At 45.2% G+C, this 14,680-nt stretch overlaps 1 long non-coding RNA gene across 2 annotated transcripts in view; it reads left to right on the top strand.

Moving 5' to 3' along the window:
• Nucleotides 1–2,178: 2,178 nt before the first annotated feature.
• LOC134807385 (uncharacterized) overlaps nt 2,179–14,680 on the top strand; it is a 220,773-nt gene continuing 208,271 nt past the window's right edge. The window contains exons 1-2 of one of the 2 annotated variants that reach the window (XR_010147685.1): nt 2,179–4,753; nt 5,795–5,913. This is a non-coding gene — a long non-coding RNA (uncharacterized LOC134807385). Of the gene's footprint in view, nt 4,754–5,794; nt 5,914–9,527; nt 9,685–14,680 lie in introns of those variants that run through there. The other variant, XR_010147686.1, reaches the window with a different exon arrangement.

Here is a 14,680-nt window from a genome sequence, read left to right as displayed (position 1 = left end):
TTTCTGACGCAATCTGAGGCGATATGGACAAATGTGGATTTCCAATATTGCATCATGAAATGTATCAACATTTGCAAGATCTGTATAACTCAGTGAACCAATATTTCCAGATGATCAATCCATGATGCAAAAATTCCATTTCAAGTGTAAGATAGATCAATGGATTTTAATGTAACATTATATGAAAAGGTTTCTCATTCCAAGCTGTAACCTTTAAGAAAGCACCATTTTTTGAGTTTTAATGTAATTTCCATAAATACCCACAATTATCAGAAAAGATTATTAAGCTATTCCTCCCCTTTCCAAATACATATCTGTGTGAGGCTGTATTTTTTTTTATGAACTTCAACAAAACAGCCTATCACAACAGGGTGCGTCCAGAAGCAGATACATGAATCTAGCTGGTTTCTATTAAGGCTGCCATTAAAGAGATTTGTGAATATAAAACAAGGCCACTGTTCTCACTAATTTTGTTTTGGAAAATTAAAAAACTATTGTATATATTCACGTATGATAGATGTTATTTTTAAATGAATTAACAAATATTTTGTCATTTTCTCTGTCTCTCAGGCTGGAGTGCAGTGGTGTGATCTTGGCTCACTGCAACCTCCATCTCCAGGGTTCAAGTGATTCTCCTGCCTCAACCTCCAGAGTAGCTGGGATTACAGGTGTCTGCCACCACACCCGGCTAATTTTTGTATTTTTAGTAGAGACAGGGTTTCACCATGTTGCCCAGGCTGGTCTTGAACTCCTGGCCTCAAGTGATCTGCTCACCTTAGCCTCCTAAAGAGCTGGGATTACAGGGGTAAGCACCACACCCAGCCACTTTTCTCAGTTTTAATATCTAGTACAGTAAATATCAATAGACAAAACCTACACAAACATGAGCTCTTGGGGCCTCAATATGAAGAAGTTATGAGACTAAGACTCCTGGGTGCTGCTGTTCTGGACTAGAGTAACTTTCCTTCCAAAAGTGAGGCCTGTGAGCTTGAATATGGATAACAGCTAAGGGCTGCGGCACATCAGCCACAGGGGTACCTCTGCATATGGGGCTTGAAAATTCATAGGTATTTGCATCCAGATGCCTAGAGAAGCTTCAATTCCCATCTCATTTTTACAGCACTGCACTTGCTCCCTGGCCTTTTGCCTTCTTTGATGTCACTACCTGCCTGAGCCTTTGCTGAACCTGAGCACTGGCGAGGGAGAAGTGCCTTTTGTTTTGAAGAAGCCCGGCCTGAGAGAGACATGTCGATGACTTTGTAAGAAGAGGCTTTGGTTGGATTTGGGGAGCCATTCGAAGGACACCCTATGTGAGCACCGGGACAAGCTGCTGCTCTGGGGCACATTTCTCCCCCTCGCCACCCTGGGCTGCCCATCTGTTGAACAGAGCCTGCTGCTGCTTCTCTGTTCTCCCATCTCTCTTAAACTGTGTGGTTTTCACTTTCCCCCGGTGGAGTAGAGGATCTCTGTATCTTGTCCGATTTCTTCACGCTAGACTTTGGGGAGGAGGCACACGTGCAATGAATAAAGACTGGTCACCCAGAGCTTTCAGGGAGGTGCTCACTACCCTGAGATGCCAGGAGCTCCCGAGAAGAGTGGATAGATCTAAGAAAGAACTCTCTGAATTAGAAATAAAGTACAGCAGCCGGCTGGCTTGTGTTTGCTAGTTATAACCAGGGGCAGGAGTGGCCCTAGGGAGGGTGCTTTGTGACTTAGGTGCAACTGTTTGAAACATGTCTTGTAGAGCAATGTTGGAGATGCTCACAGTCTGGCTCTCAGGACTGGGAAGACATAATGGAATCACTGAAATCTCCCAAGATTGTGCAGACCAGGTAGGTCAGGGTCTTTTCTACTCATCTCAGGCTCTTTAAGGGAGAGAGTTACCTGGGAAAGGAGGTATAGGGAAGTGCACCCAAGAATCTGCAAGAGGGTGTCCTCAAACAATAAGGAGGAAGCAGATTCCTGTGCCCATACATTACTCAAACAACAGATGCCCTTGAATGTCTTGTGGGAAATGTCACTAAGAGGAGCCCTACTACTCTGCACTTTCTGTCCCAGGTCCCAAGTTCCTTGTGAGCTCTGCCTCTGTCCCCCAGGGGAGGCTTCAGGCTGACCAGCTCAGCAGAGAGGTGAAAAGAAGAGGGAAGCCTCTTCCATCACCTTTGAGATAAAAAGAAAAAAAAAAAATAAAAGAGAGGGGGAGAAAGAGAGAGAAACAGAAAAAAATCAAAGACTAATCCTACAAATTCTCCTTTAATCTTAGAGTTTCCAGACCTAGTTTCTCTTTCATCTAGGACTTCGAAGTTATCTAGTTATTTTATGGGTAGTGAAACCACAAGGCGAAGAGAGGGTGGTGGGGGGGAGATTAAATTAATGAGCAGGTAAGCAGGTTTATTATTTCGTCTGATCCTTCCTTCCTGCTAATTTCTCTGAGCCAATTTGGGAGGCAGAGCCTATCATGTTAACTCAGAGACAGAGTATTGTATCCATGTTCTTTCTGAAGCCATTTATCTGAAGGATATTAAAGATCCAATTTACATAGACATTATGGCATTGTGAGGAGGGTGTGTGCATGTGCGCAAATGAGAGAGAGAAAGAGAGAGAGAGAGCGCTAGGGTATCCATCCAATTGGGCCTGTGTTTGTATACATGCTCAACCTCCAATGAGTGCCATCCCTCATGAGGCTCTCATAGAAGTTTGCAATCACTCAGCAAGTTAGTTCAAGAAGTCACTGGGCCTTGACACAAATCAGGCTCCAGGCAATGGCGGAAATGTTTATTAAATTTGTGCTTCAACCCTCAGGCTCCTGCATTTCCTTATTGCTCCTAGGTTCACAGTAGAGGAAATAGGGCCCTCTTGAGCTTGATATCTGCTTAATTAAATGCCTGATCGTATTGCCCCAGCCCATGCGTGTGCCTATGTAATGAGGCACAGGGTAGGATAGATGCAGAAAAGAGGTCAGATTACCAGATTAACCCTCAGCTCCTAGGTTAACCCCATCCAGTAAACAGAGAGCCCTCGATTCCCCACAAGGAAACTGCGTGACCTGGGACATTCTACATAATCTGGCAGCCGGGACTGTCATTTTAGTCACTCATGAAATGTAGATTAAAAAACACCTATTCTTCCTATGATTCTGCTTTGTTAAAAGCATTGAATGAAGAGATATACACAATAGCATGCTACAGAGAATTTAGCAGGAATGAGGGGATATGAAGCAACTACAGTGGTTTGTTGTGAAGATTCTTTCAGGAATAGCCAATGTCCCTTTGCTTATGTTGGGCTAAACAGGGAGCCTTCTGATGGATAATCTGGCCTCCTAAGCAGACTTTCTCACCAGCCCATGCCAATGGCTAGTGCCAGCGGTCCTATTAGGGATGCTGCCATTGTGAATGAGTGTGCTGTCATTCACCTCCAATGCTTCCATTCATTCATTGTGTATTAGTCTGTTTTCACTCTGCTAGTAAAGACCTACCTGCCTAAGCCTTTGCTGAGCCTGAGCACCGGTGAGGGAGAAGCGCCTTTTGTTTTGAAGAAGCCCGGCCTGAGAGACAGATGTCGATGACTTCGTAAGAAGAGGCTTTGGTTGGATTTGGGGAGCCATTCGAAGGACACCCTGGATAGATCTGAGAATGAACTCTCTGAATTAGAAATAAAGTATAGCGGCAGGCTGGCTGAGTCTGGGTCATTTATTAAGGAAAGAGGTTTAATTGACTCACAGTTACATATGGCTGGGGAGGCTTCACAATCATGGTGGAAGACAAATGAGGAGAAAAATCATGTCTTACATGGCAGCAGGCAAGAGAGCATGTGCAGGGGAATTCCCATTTATAAAACCATCAGATCTCGTGAGACTTATTCACTACCATGAAAACCGTATGGGGGGAGCTGCCCCATAATTCAATTATCTCCACCTGGCCCTGCCCTTGACATATGGGGACTATTACAATTCAAGGTGAAATTTGGGTGGGGACTCAGCGAAACCATACCACATTAGTTCTTCCATTGTTCAGCTGCCATTCATTGATGATCTGGTACAATTGTTCATAGCCTTGACTTTCCTTTAGATCACGCTGTGAAGTTATAACTCTCATGCCTGGGCCTATTCCCAGACCAATTAATTCAGAGGCTCTGAGAGTGGCTCCTAGCCACTGGTATTTTAGTAAGGCACCCTAGGCTGTTCTAATGAGTAGACAGGGTTAAAATCATTGACCTGGTATATGCCATACATTGTGCTTGTCCCAGAAGATACACAGATGAATAAGATGCTCTTAGCTCAATGCAAACCATCCCCCTAGTACTGATCACCCCTGGGAACATGGGGTGATTATATTAATATTTCTCAACTGAAAAGTTGAGACCTAAACTTTCTGATGACCCCTCTAGATGATCTTCTCCACCTGCCTTTACTCATGAGCCCAGCTTGCTGGCCTGACCCCTGCTCTTCAGAATGATAGGCAGTGCCTAAGTCCCAGGTATCACTAAGATCACCTTGGCTTCCCAGTGTGGCCTCTCTCCTGGTCCGGGCATCTCTCAGGTCACTGCCTGGAGCACTGTTGGTGAAGCTGTTTTGGTGATGGTTGGTCTGTTTTCCACCCAGGTTCTGGGCCAGATCCTCATGGAATCCGTGAGAAGACAATATTCTCAACAGCTATCTGCCTCATATTTCTTTCCTTCAGTTGCTTCCAGAAGAGTGGCTCTTTTCTTCCCTCTTGAAGCCTGGACTCTCGCTGGACCTGCAGTGAAGTTTATGGTTTGTTTCTGAAACAACTAAGCTCATTTGAAAAGGTGTAATGATGGCTATTCTTCTGTAGATGGATCCAGGTCAAGTGATGAGCTGTACCCTCTTCAGGATTTTATTATTTGATCAGGTGACACCTCCTTCAGGCAGTAATCTTTCAAAGGAGGCCATTTTCCCACACGATGCCTTTGTCCTGAAGTTTTCCAAGCCGCGGTTATGTTTGCTTCCCCAGCAGTCCTGCCCTGAGCAGCTTGCACCCTGCGTTTTTAGTTCTGTGCCTGTGACAAGTCAGGGAAGTGGTAGTAGCTTAGGTCAAGGAACAGGCTTATGGCTGAGATTAAAGTCAGGCTTCTCAATCAATTGTATCTTCCGTGACTCCCTCTTCAGAGCTGGCTGCTACAATCGGATGAGATTGTGATGTTTTATCATTCAAGTCTGTTAAGGATCTGTTTCTTTCTGCAATCAAAACTTTGTTCCTCTCTTCTCAGGGACTTAAAATACTGTCCTTGAACCGAGACGGGGCCCTTGCGCATTAAACACACTCGCAACTTCAAAGCTACGCATGTGTTGCCACAGAGGGTCCCAGGGGAACGTCAATAAGAGACGTGTGTTTGCTGTAGTACAAAGAGAAGCCTCACTTCTTGATGGAGTTGATCTGAGGGGTGGGGGTGCCAGAGGGGTTTGTTGTTTGTCTCCAAATGAAGAGAGGATTAGGGGAGGAGAGGCCTAAACTTCAGAAGGAGCTGCTGGCTACCACAGCCTCCTTCACAAGGAGGCTCATGGTCTCCTACTGGGGTAGGGGGGAGGATGATGCCAAGACCCCTGAGGCACTACCATGCCAGCTGTTTCTGTCCTTTGAGTAATCCTAAAAACACTACCATTTGTATAGCATTTTTCCATGTGCTACCTCACTTGATGCTCACACTAGCTCTGTGAGTAGGCAATGCTATTTTTTCAGTTGTCAAATGAAGAAATGGAGGCTTGAGAGGTCAAATTGCATGCCTGTGTTTGCCCAGCTAATATTAGACCTATGTTCTTTCTTCTTTCAAAAAGGTGGCAAGTTGATTTCAATACCTGATTGATTGATAGCTGTTGCCTAGAAAGAAGGCTGCGTAGAAAAGGATTTTGAGGTTGCACCTGGGCTCAGTGGGAAAGAAGGCTGCGGTTGATTGGTAAGGTCAACTTCCATTTTATCATTCAAACTGGGCCAGTTTTGAGAGTGAAAGGAACTGGATTAATCATATTGCCTGAATATCAAGTACAATCTTGAACTGTCCTGGACAAACTAGGATGTTTGACACCTCATTAAGTAATCATGTGTGGTCAAGGTATTGGGCTGGGGTGGTGGGCAGAGACCACAGTGAACATGTCAGCTCTGTCTTATTTCTGTGACTTCTATGAGGACTTCTCTTCTCATCCCATTCTCAGGGGGACTGGTTCCAGCCTTTTATTTCCCGAAAAAGTTGAGGGGAGAGGCCACAGAGCAGAGGTCATTTGATACGACCACAATCCAGACCATAACATGTCTTTCCCACTTGTGCTCACAAATCCCCACTTCCCTCATCTCCTGTGTGCATAAGGTGAATAGCTCATTTCATCAGCATTACTACAATCATCTTTAACCACTCCCTCCCCACCAGCTTGAAGGTGGTTCAAAACCCCCTTTTGTGCTTATTTGACAACCATTTATTCACTGGTGGAATTCACTGCCAGACCCACATCGATTCTTGCTCTGACTAGTTCAACAGCCTCCTTGCTCCTAACTGCCTCCTCTCTTGCCTTCTCCATTTCATTATGGTATTTCCAAAAATCTAAATCTAACTGTACTAATTTCTAAAAATTGTCTTTGATTTTTCACATCTAAAACCATTAGGTTCACGTTTCCAGCCTTCCAGGATCACCTTCCATTATTTCCCCACACAGACCATATTCTGACTTTCCCAGATTCTGATTCCCCATTTTCTGAATGCATACATGAAACAATTTTCAAGCCTCTATATCAGTGTACTGTTCCTGCTGTAGTCTCTTCTCTCACCTCTTTTTTTGCCTCATTAATGTCTATCTACTTAACCCTTAAAAGCCCACAACTCCTATTAAACCCTCCTCTTTCCCCAACCCCAAGCAGGACTAATATCTGCATTCGCATAGCATGTTTTCACTTACAGTATAGATACTGGCTTGCAGCTTTATTTCTCCTACTCAAAGGAGTTGTATGTTGTTTATTTCTAACATGGTGCCTGGCACAGTAGCCACCTAAATACTGTTTGAGAATTGAAGAGATGAATATTGCTAGACCCCTGTACAGAACTTCTTTCTTCTAAAATATTGAGGCCATCATGGAATTGCTCTTATGGCTTGGCTTCTAGGGACTGCTCTCACTAAAGAGACCAAGGAAGATGAGGAGGATGGTGCAATGAGTGGAGTAGACCAGCTTTGCCTGCTGTCCTCTGTGGATTTAAGGTAGAGGCCAGAGGGCAACAGCAGGGGCAATGTGGTTGGGGAATGGTGGAGAAGGGGTGTGCATGGCACACCTAACTTGCCAAGAATGCTCTGCTCTCTGCAGAGAAGTAGAAATTAGGGACCAGAGAGAGGAGAATGAACTGGAAAAACAAGCTCCTTTCTTTACCTTCATGTACCTTGTACTTTACCTCAAGCTTTCTCTTCTGCCCAAAAGCTGTGAGTGACCTTCTTTGCCTGACCCTAGTAGCATTCACTCCTGCCTCTCCCCTTCTTCTGTGGCACTGGCCTTGCCATCTGGATGGCTTGCTCTCCCTGACCTTCCCTTCTCAGCTCCTTCCTGGAACAACAAGCTTAGTAATGTACCTCCCTTGTTTCCACCAGCAATTTCCCCCACAGTAATGTTGCAGAGGAGTGGGGTGGGGATGGGATTGGGGGAGGAGGGTCGCCTGGACCTCAGCCTGAAATAGCAAGTTCAAGGGCTCACAGCCCCTGTGAGCTGCCCCAGCCGCATTCTGAAACCCACTTAATCCCAGCTTCTTGCTGGGTGGAGGGGCTCTGCTGCAGCTTTGCCTGGCCTCACCATTGACCCCTTGCTACGAAACTGTTTATCCGCCTTTCTCCTCTTTGCCTCGGCACATTTTGGCAGCCCAATTAGTGCCTTGCAGATAGTTTCTTGAGTCTGAGCAATCCTCCTACCCAACCTTTCCCCTACCGACTTCCCTTTCCTGCCCTTGTAGGGAGATGTTTGACAAGCTCTTTTCCATTTCATCTTCAAGCAGGCTGACATGCTCAGAAGCTCTGCTGCTGGCTTCCAAATGAAAAGCAGGTTAATGAAGGCATATTTTCCAGCTTGTTTTTAAAAGGGAAAACAAAAGAGAGAGAACAGGTATCCTAGTTAATGGTGCCTAATTGCTTCTTTTCCAAAAAGTCTTCAGCGTAAAACAGCCTAATTGAGAACTTTCTAATCTTGTGCTGAAGAGGAAGCAGGGTGGCCCCTTGCACCTCGTAACTCCCACTCATCCTTCAGACCCCGCTGGCTGCCAGCTCCTCACAGGAGCCTTCCCTGCCCCTTAGACGAAGTCAGGTGATTATACTGGACACTGTGCTGTGCAGCCTACAACATTCTGAAGGACAGAAGTGTTTATTTTGCCAGCTGCTGCAAGGGTTGTCTGTAGACAGCCCTCACCTGTCAGCCCTCTTCAGGAGTTGTCCTCATTGAAGGGCCCTCTTGTCCGAGGTCATCCCTCTTTCCTGGGGCAGGTTGCATCCAGTGATTGGCCTGTGCAAAGACATGAAAGCCTGGACCACTCATTTCGGCTTGGCACAACTTTGAAATGCCATTCTGACTTGTGGTGGCATCAGCTGAGGCTGTTAATGAGACTACATCTCAGCCCAACTTCTCCCTCTGCCCATTCTAGCTTTCTTCCTTCACACTAATCTCCACCTCAGGGTCTGCTCCCTGAGGACCCTGACCTGTAGCAGTAATCCTCCTTGGCATTGTCGTATATTCTTCCTAATCCTCCTCATCAGTGTGCAGTCATATGTTAGGTGCCCAAAAAGGTATTTTAGGAGGTGCGTAATGCAATGAGGCCATTTATGTCTTTCAATTTAGCGGAGATAGATGAATTTGATGTTTGCAGATTTCTCATGCCCTATTAATTCCTACAAAATGTGATCTACCTATCTATGCACCTATCTATTGTCATCTATCTACCTATCATCTGTCTGTCTACCCATACATCCATCTATCCATCAATCCATCCCTTCCTCCCTCCATCCATCCCTTCCTCCCTCCATCCATCCCTTCCTCCCTCCATCCATCATACACCTATCTGTAGTAGAGGCTGTAGGTGCTCCACCAAAACTCCCTTTACTGGCTGATGACCCCATGTCCCAGCTGCTGTAACTGTTGGTGCATAACAATTCACAGGTGCACCCTTTTCTGGAGTGCCGTCCTTGGCCAAATGTAAGCTGCTTCCCCATGGAGACTGTGCTCTCACCTCTCCTTCCCCAGTGGCAGACCTCAGCTGATGACTGACTGGCATGGGGTAAAAGGACAGTTCTCTTGCTTCAAGGTGAGACAAGCTCTGAGGAATTCACACTGCAGCGCTACCTGCCCATGAGATCGGATTGAAGCTAGTTGTCAGCCAAGGGCACATTCCTCATTAGCTTTTCTTTTAGTGCTGTTTTGCTTCTAATATGGTTTGGCTGTGCCCCCACCCAAATCTCACCTTGAACTGTAGCTCCCATAATTCCCACGTGTTGTGGAAGGGACCCTGTGGGAGATAACTGAATCATCGGGGTGGTTTTCCCCCATACTGTTCTCGTAGTAGTGAATAAGTCTCACGAGATCTGATGGTTTTATAAGGGGAAACTCCTTTCACTTGGCTCTCATTCTCTCCTTGCCTGCTGCTGTGTGAGACGTGGCTTTGCTTCTCCTCACCTTCTGCCAAGATTGTGAGACCTCCCCAGCCATGCGAACTGTGAGTCCATGAAACCTCTTTTTCTTTATAAATTACCCAGTATCAGGTATGTCTTTATTAGCAACGTGAGAACAGACTCATACAATTTCCCTCAATCCCCTTCTTCTGAATTTACCACCCTAATAAAAAGCTTTAACAAGGGTCCTCGTATCAGGCTCTGTTTTTTGAGGAGACTGACCTGAGACATCTGGTATTGAGCATGGTCCTAACAAACAAACAAACAAACAAACAAAAAAAGAAAAAGAAAAAAAGAATGACACAAAGTATGGGTTTCTAGAACTGGGTTGCAATGAAGCAGGCGAAGTGCTGATAGTCCCTGGCAGGCTGTAGCAGTGGGATTGCTAACATCTTTACCTAGGTGAACTGGAAAGGGGCTGTACCAGCTGGCCCAGTGTCTTGGGAATTGGGAAGATGTCTGCTAGGGCTGCCATAATATCACAGACTAGGTGGCTTAAACAACAGAAATGTGTTTTCCCATAGTTCTGGAGGATGGAAGTTTGAAAACAAGGTATCGGCAGGTTTGGTTTCTCCTGAGGCTTTCTCCTTGACTTGCAGACGGTCATCTTCTCACCGTGTCTCCAGATGACCTTTCCTCTGTGCATACATCCCTGGTGTCTCTTCCTCTTCTTGTAAGCACACCAGTCATATTGGATTAGTGCCCAACCCTTATGACTTCATTTAAACTTAGGGCCTTTAGAGAGGTGATTATCTCTAAATACAGTCACATTGGAGGTCAGGGTTTCAACATATGGATTAGGGTAGTAGGGTACAATTCAGTCCATAACAGGAGCTTAGGGAAACATCACTATACAGACTGTGGAACTGGGTGGGTTTTGCTAAACACCACTGATTTGTTGAAGAGAGAAAATGGCAGGCTCAAATCTACTAATTAACAATTTAAAGCAAAGTGCTAGGCGTTTAAAAAAACCTTCCATTCCTACAGCCAGGGACAGGCAGAGCTAGAAACCAGGCTCAGGGTGTAACTGTAGAAGTGTCAGAACTTCAAAGAAGACTGAATTCTCAGCCTAGGTGAGTCACTTATGCTGACAGTGGGGCTGTGACAGTGGGACACTGACACTTGGGATGGGAATATCTGGATAGCTGTGCTTGAGAACTAAATCTTCAGAGTCCCCTGGACCTCTTGGGCCTGCATAAATGGCCCACTGCCCCTGTTAAAATAGAAGCTCCTGCTTGCTTGAAAATGATGCAGAGACCTTACATGAGGCCTTCTAACAGGCCAGTACTTACTACCCTCTGGATTTGCCCCCATCTCCCCTTCTGGCCACCAGATCACAAATTGGGGTCAAATCTCAGCATAGCCAGACTGGGAAAGGGCTGGGCCTGCTGAGGGATTAGAGGATTCTCTCCAAAGCTGCAGGAACTGGCTACAATACAGTGGGGCCAGGAACAAGGGGTGGATCCAAAGGGCCTAGATTGGGGAGGGGCCAGAATATAAAGCTGGATAGGGAGAGTTTTCAGTGCAGGGTACTCTCCCATGACACAGGATAGAACATCCTGGTGAGGGCCCCAGGTTATGCTTCTAATGCACTGCTGAGATGGTGCTTGGAAGCTTGGAGAAAACAGTGGCCCACATTAAACAAAACAGAGTTGCCGGAACTGCCATGGCCAACTGGGCAGAAAGAGACCAAAAGGCTCAGAGAAGTGGGCATGCTAGAGTGGGCCTGTTATCTAATGCTAGGAAATCCACTCTCAAACTGTTTCTCAGGAAGGCCTGGAGATCACTCGGTTTACTAGGGTGATTAGGAATGTGTGAGTGAGGGACACCAGCGTCAGCAGAGAGGTTTGGGTAGGACTGAAGAGATCGTATTTCAGAACTGGGCTCCCTAGTAGAAATGGTAAAAATCCCAGCACAGCAGAGGCCAGGTGGTAGCACCTAAGTGTCAGAAGCGTGGTGGGTGTAATTACTGTAAGGGCAGCAAGGTTGCAACAGTGGCTAGAAGAGCCCAGACTACAGAGATTTCTGGAAATAGTATGTAAATCATGGTGTTCCTAGAGGTAAAATAGATGGGCAGCTAGCAAAGTTATTTGTGTGTGTGTGTGTGTGTGTGTGTAAATTCATAAGAGATCAATAATGAATGAACGTAAGACCACCTTCAACCTTTCTAAAGAAAGTCAAGATGTCTTGCTGGTTTCCAGAGCTGAGCCAGTTCTCAAACCCGGAGCTCATTGGCCATTGACTAAAGGGGAGGCCAAATTTCCACAAAGAGAGACCCTGCAGTGCCACAGTAAGTGGGCACAGTAGTGATTGCCCCAGTTCTATAGGTCCCCAAAGGACCTATAGTTGTTTACTGGCATAACCAGGCACTGGAAAGAGGAAATACCCAGAGCCTTTTGAGGTCTGTTGGAAACAAGTTCTGAGCTGATGCTGATACTGGGGGACACAAGCACAATGATGACACTCCTGTTAGAGAGGCCAGAGAGGGCCTGGTGATAGATGGAGTTCTGGCCCTGGCATGTCTCAAAATGGTCCACCTGGTGGTCATTTCTCTGGTTCCTGAAATATAATTGGATTGGACGTGTTTAGCAAGAGATACAACTTTACATTAGTTCTTTGACCTATAGAATAAGAACTATTGAATAGGAAAGGCCAGTAGAATGTCCTGAAAGTTTCCTCTCTTTACCAGGATAGTAAATCAAAAACAATATCACATTCCAGGGAGGATGGCAAAGATTAGTGCCACCCTAACTGGTTTAAAAGATACTGAGGAGGTGGTTCCTGTCATTGTATGGGACAGGCTGTTCCTATCCCATATAATTCACCAGTCTGGCCCCTGCAAAACCCAGATAGATTATGGCAGATGACAGTGGATGATTGCAAAGTTGACCGAATAGTAGTCCCAATTGTAGCTGTCATGCCAGTCATATATTTACTAGAGCAGGTTAACATGGCCTTGGGTAAATGGTATGTAGCTATTGATCTGGTGAATGTGTTCTTTTTTTTTAATCCATCAGCAAGAAAGATCAAATACAGTTAGTATTCATATGGAAAAGATAACAATATAAATTCATCATCTTGTCTCAGGGAGAATGATAATTCTCTGTTCATAACATAGTCCCAAGTATCCCGGACTCTCTGGACACCATGCAAAATATCAGAATGGTCCACTTTATTGATGCTATCATGTTAATTGGACCAATGAGAAGAAGCGATAAATACACTGGATGCCATTGTAAGATAGATACATGCTATCTAGAGGGTTGGTGATAAACCCCAGGGACTTAGGGTACTGCCATATCATTGAAGTTTTTAATGAGCTAATAGCCTAGGGATAGCCCCTCCCCAGGACAAGTTATTACTCCGTGTACCTCCTATCATTAAGAAATAAGCATAACAGTTATTTGGCTTCTTTGTGTTTTGGAGGCAGCATATTCCAGTCTTAGAAATTCTGCCTCAATCCCTTTATCAGGTGACACTGGAAGGCTCCTTACATGGACAGCGCAAGCTAGGTCAACCGGCTAGGCAAGTCCCTTAGACCAGCAGAAGCGCTAGCTAAATGTGAGGGGAATCTAGAGTGGGTGGAAGTAGAAGATCATGAACAGCAGTCATGGCCTTGGGCACATGCAGCAGGGCTGTGGTTCAATCTATTAACCTTTCTTTTGCACCAACCTAATATGTCTCCAAGGAAGTTGTGATCTATCAGAATTCTGAGGTTGTTGTATCTGGGTGGAGTGAACTTAGTGAAAGAAGAAAGTGGATTGGAGCTGTGCAAAGGGTGAACTGCAGTAGACACTATCGGTGCCCAACCCAGATGCTCTTTAGCCCCTGCAGATATTGGCCAGCTGGCTTGGGCGACCACAGTCCCTGCGAGTTTATCTCAGACAATAATTGACTGTCACATGTGGGTCAAAGGTCCCCAAGGTGGGGCTAACTCTGGGGTAGGGGGATTTAGAGCTCTTGGTTAGAGCTTGCCCATGGGATCAGAAGCAAGTCTAAAGCTACTTTTAGCTGAGACACATTTTCACTTAGCTCCCCATCTCTCCTGCCTTCTCCTTCCCCCTCACTCCTAAGAGTACATCCTCCAATCAATCTTCTTCAATAAATCACTTGGGCAAGAATCCCTACTCAGGATTCACTTCTAGACAATATACACACATGTGTGTGTATTTGTTATTTTTTAAACATAATACCTCTTTCTTCAACGCCACCATCCAGTGTACACCTCACAAACCCAGTTGTCACATTTGCACTCCCTGAATTGTGTTCATTGATTACGCGACCCACAGATATCTAAGCCCAATTTACTGTATGGTTTCTCATACTTCAGATTCCAATCTACATTTTTTGAAGGATGGAAAATTTTGCACTAGGAAGATTTTACTAGTTCAAACTGAGTCAGTGGAGTCACATCACATAAATGAACTTCAACTTCCTGAATTTCATCATAGAAAGTCAGACAGAGAAAGAGGGAGAGAGCCTTTTATTTACCTATTGTCCTCTCTTCCACAGCTCAAAATCAAAGAGAAATAAAAGGAATTAATTTTTTGGCTTTTGAGCTTCTGAGAACCCAGCTCTTGTAGATTTTCAAGGAGAATTTTGGCAATACCTATTTTTACCTTGCATGTTTGATTTTAAAGCAGGCTTTCCTGCTTAAGATAAAACTCAACTGTGATAAGCTATTGAATTATTCTATAACCTAGACTCTTCATTTCAGAGTAGGCTTCCCCACTTTGGTCTGGATTAGTGAAGTTTGACTACATGTGGACAGCAAATGAATTGCAAATTATATGTAAATGCGTATAAATTAGCACCAGTTATTAGAATAATTTGCATTTACAGCTCTGTAATTAGGCAGCAGCTTGGGAGAGAAGGGCAGTGGGCAGGGGACCCAGGAAGCTGGGAAGGCATCCCAGAAGTCCTGGGGTCCCCACCTCTATGTTAATGAGGCTCAGTTTTCCCTTCCCTAGGCCCCTTAGCACAAGACTTTGAGGATCTAAAACCTGTACCCTGGCTTTTGGATTTCTGGTTCTTGCTAAG

This window comes from Pan troglodytes, chromosome 9 (genome assembly GCF_028858775.2).
Source record: "Pan troglodytes isolate AG18354 chromosome 9, NHGRI_mPanTro3-v2.0_pri, whole genome shotgun sequence".
Lineage (NCBI taxonomy): Eukaryota > Metazoa > Chordata > Mammalia > Primates > Hominidae > Pan > Pan troglodytes.
The sequence above is the reverse complement of the archived record's forward strand: the minus strand, read 5'-3'. Positions and strand labels throughout refer to the sequence as shown.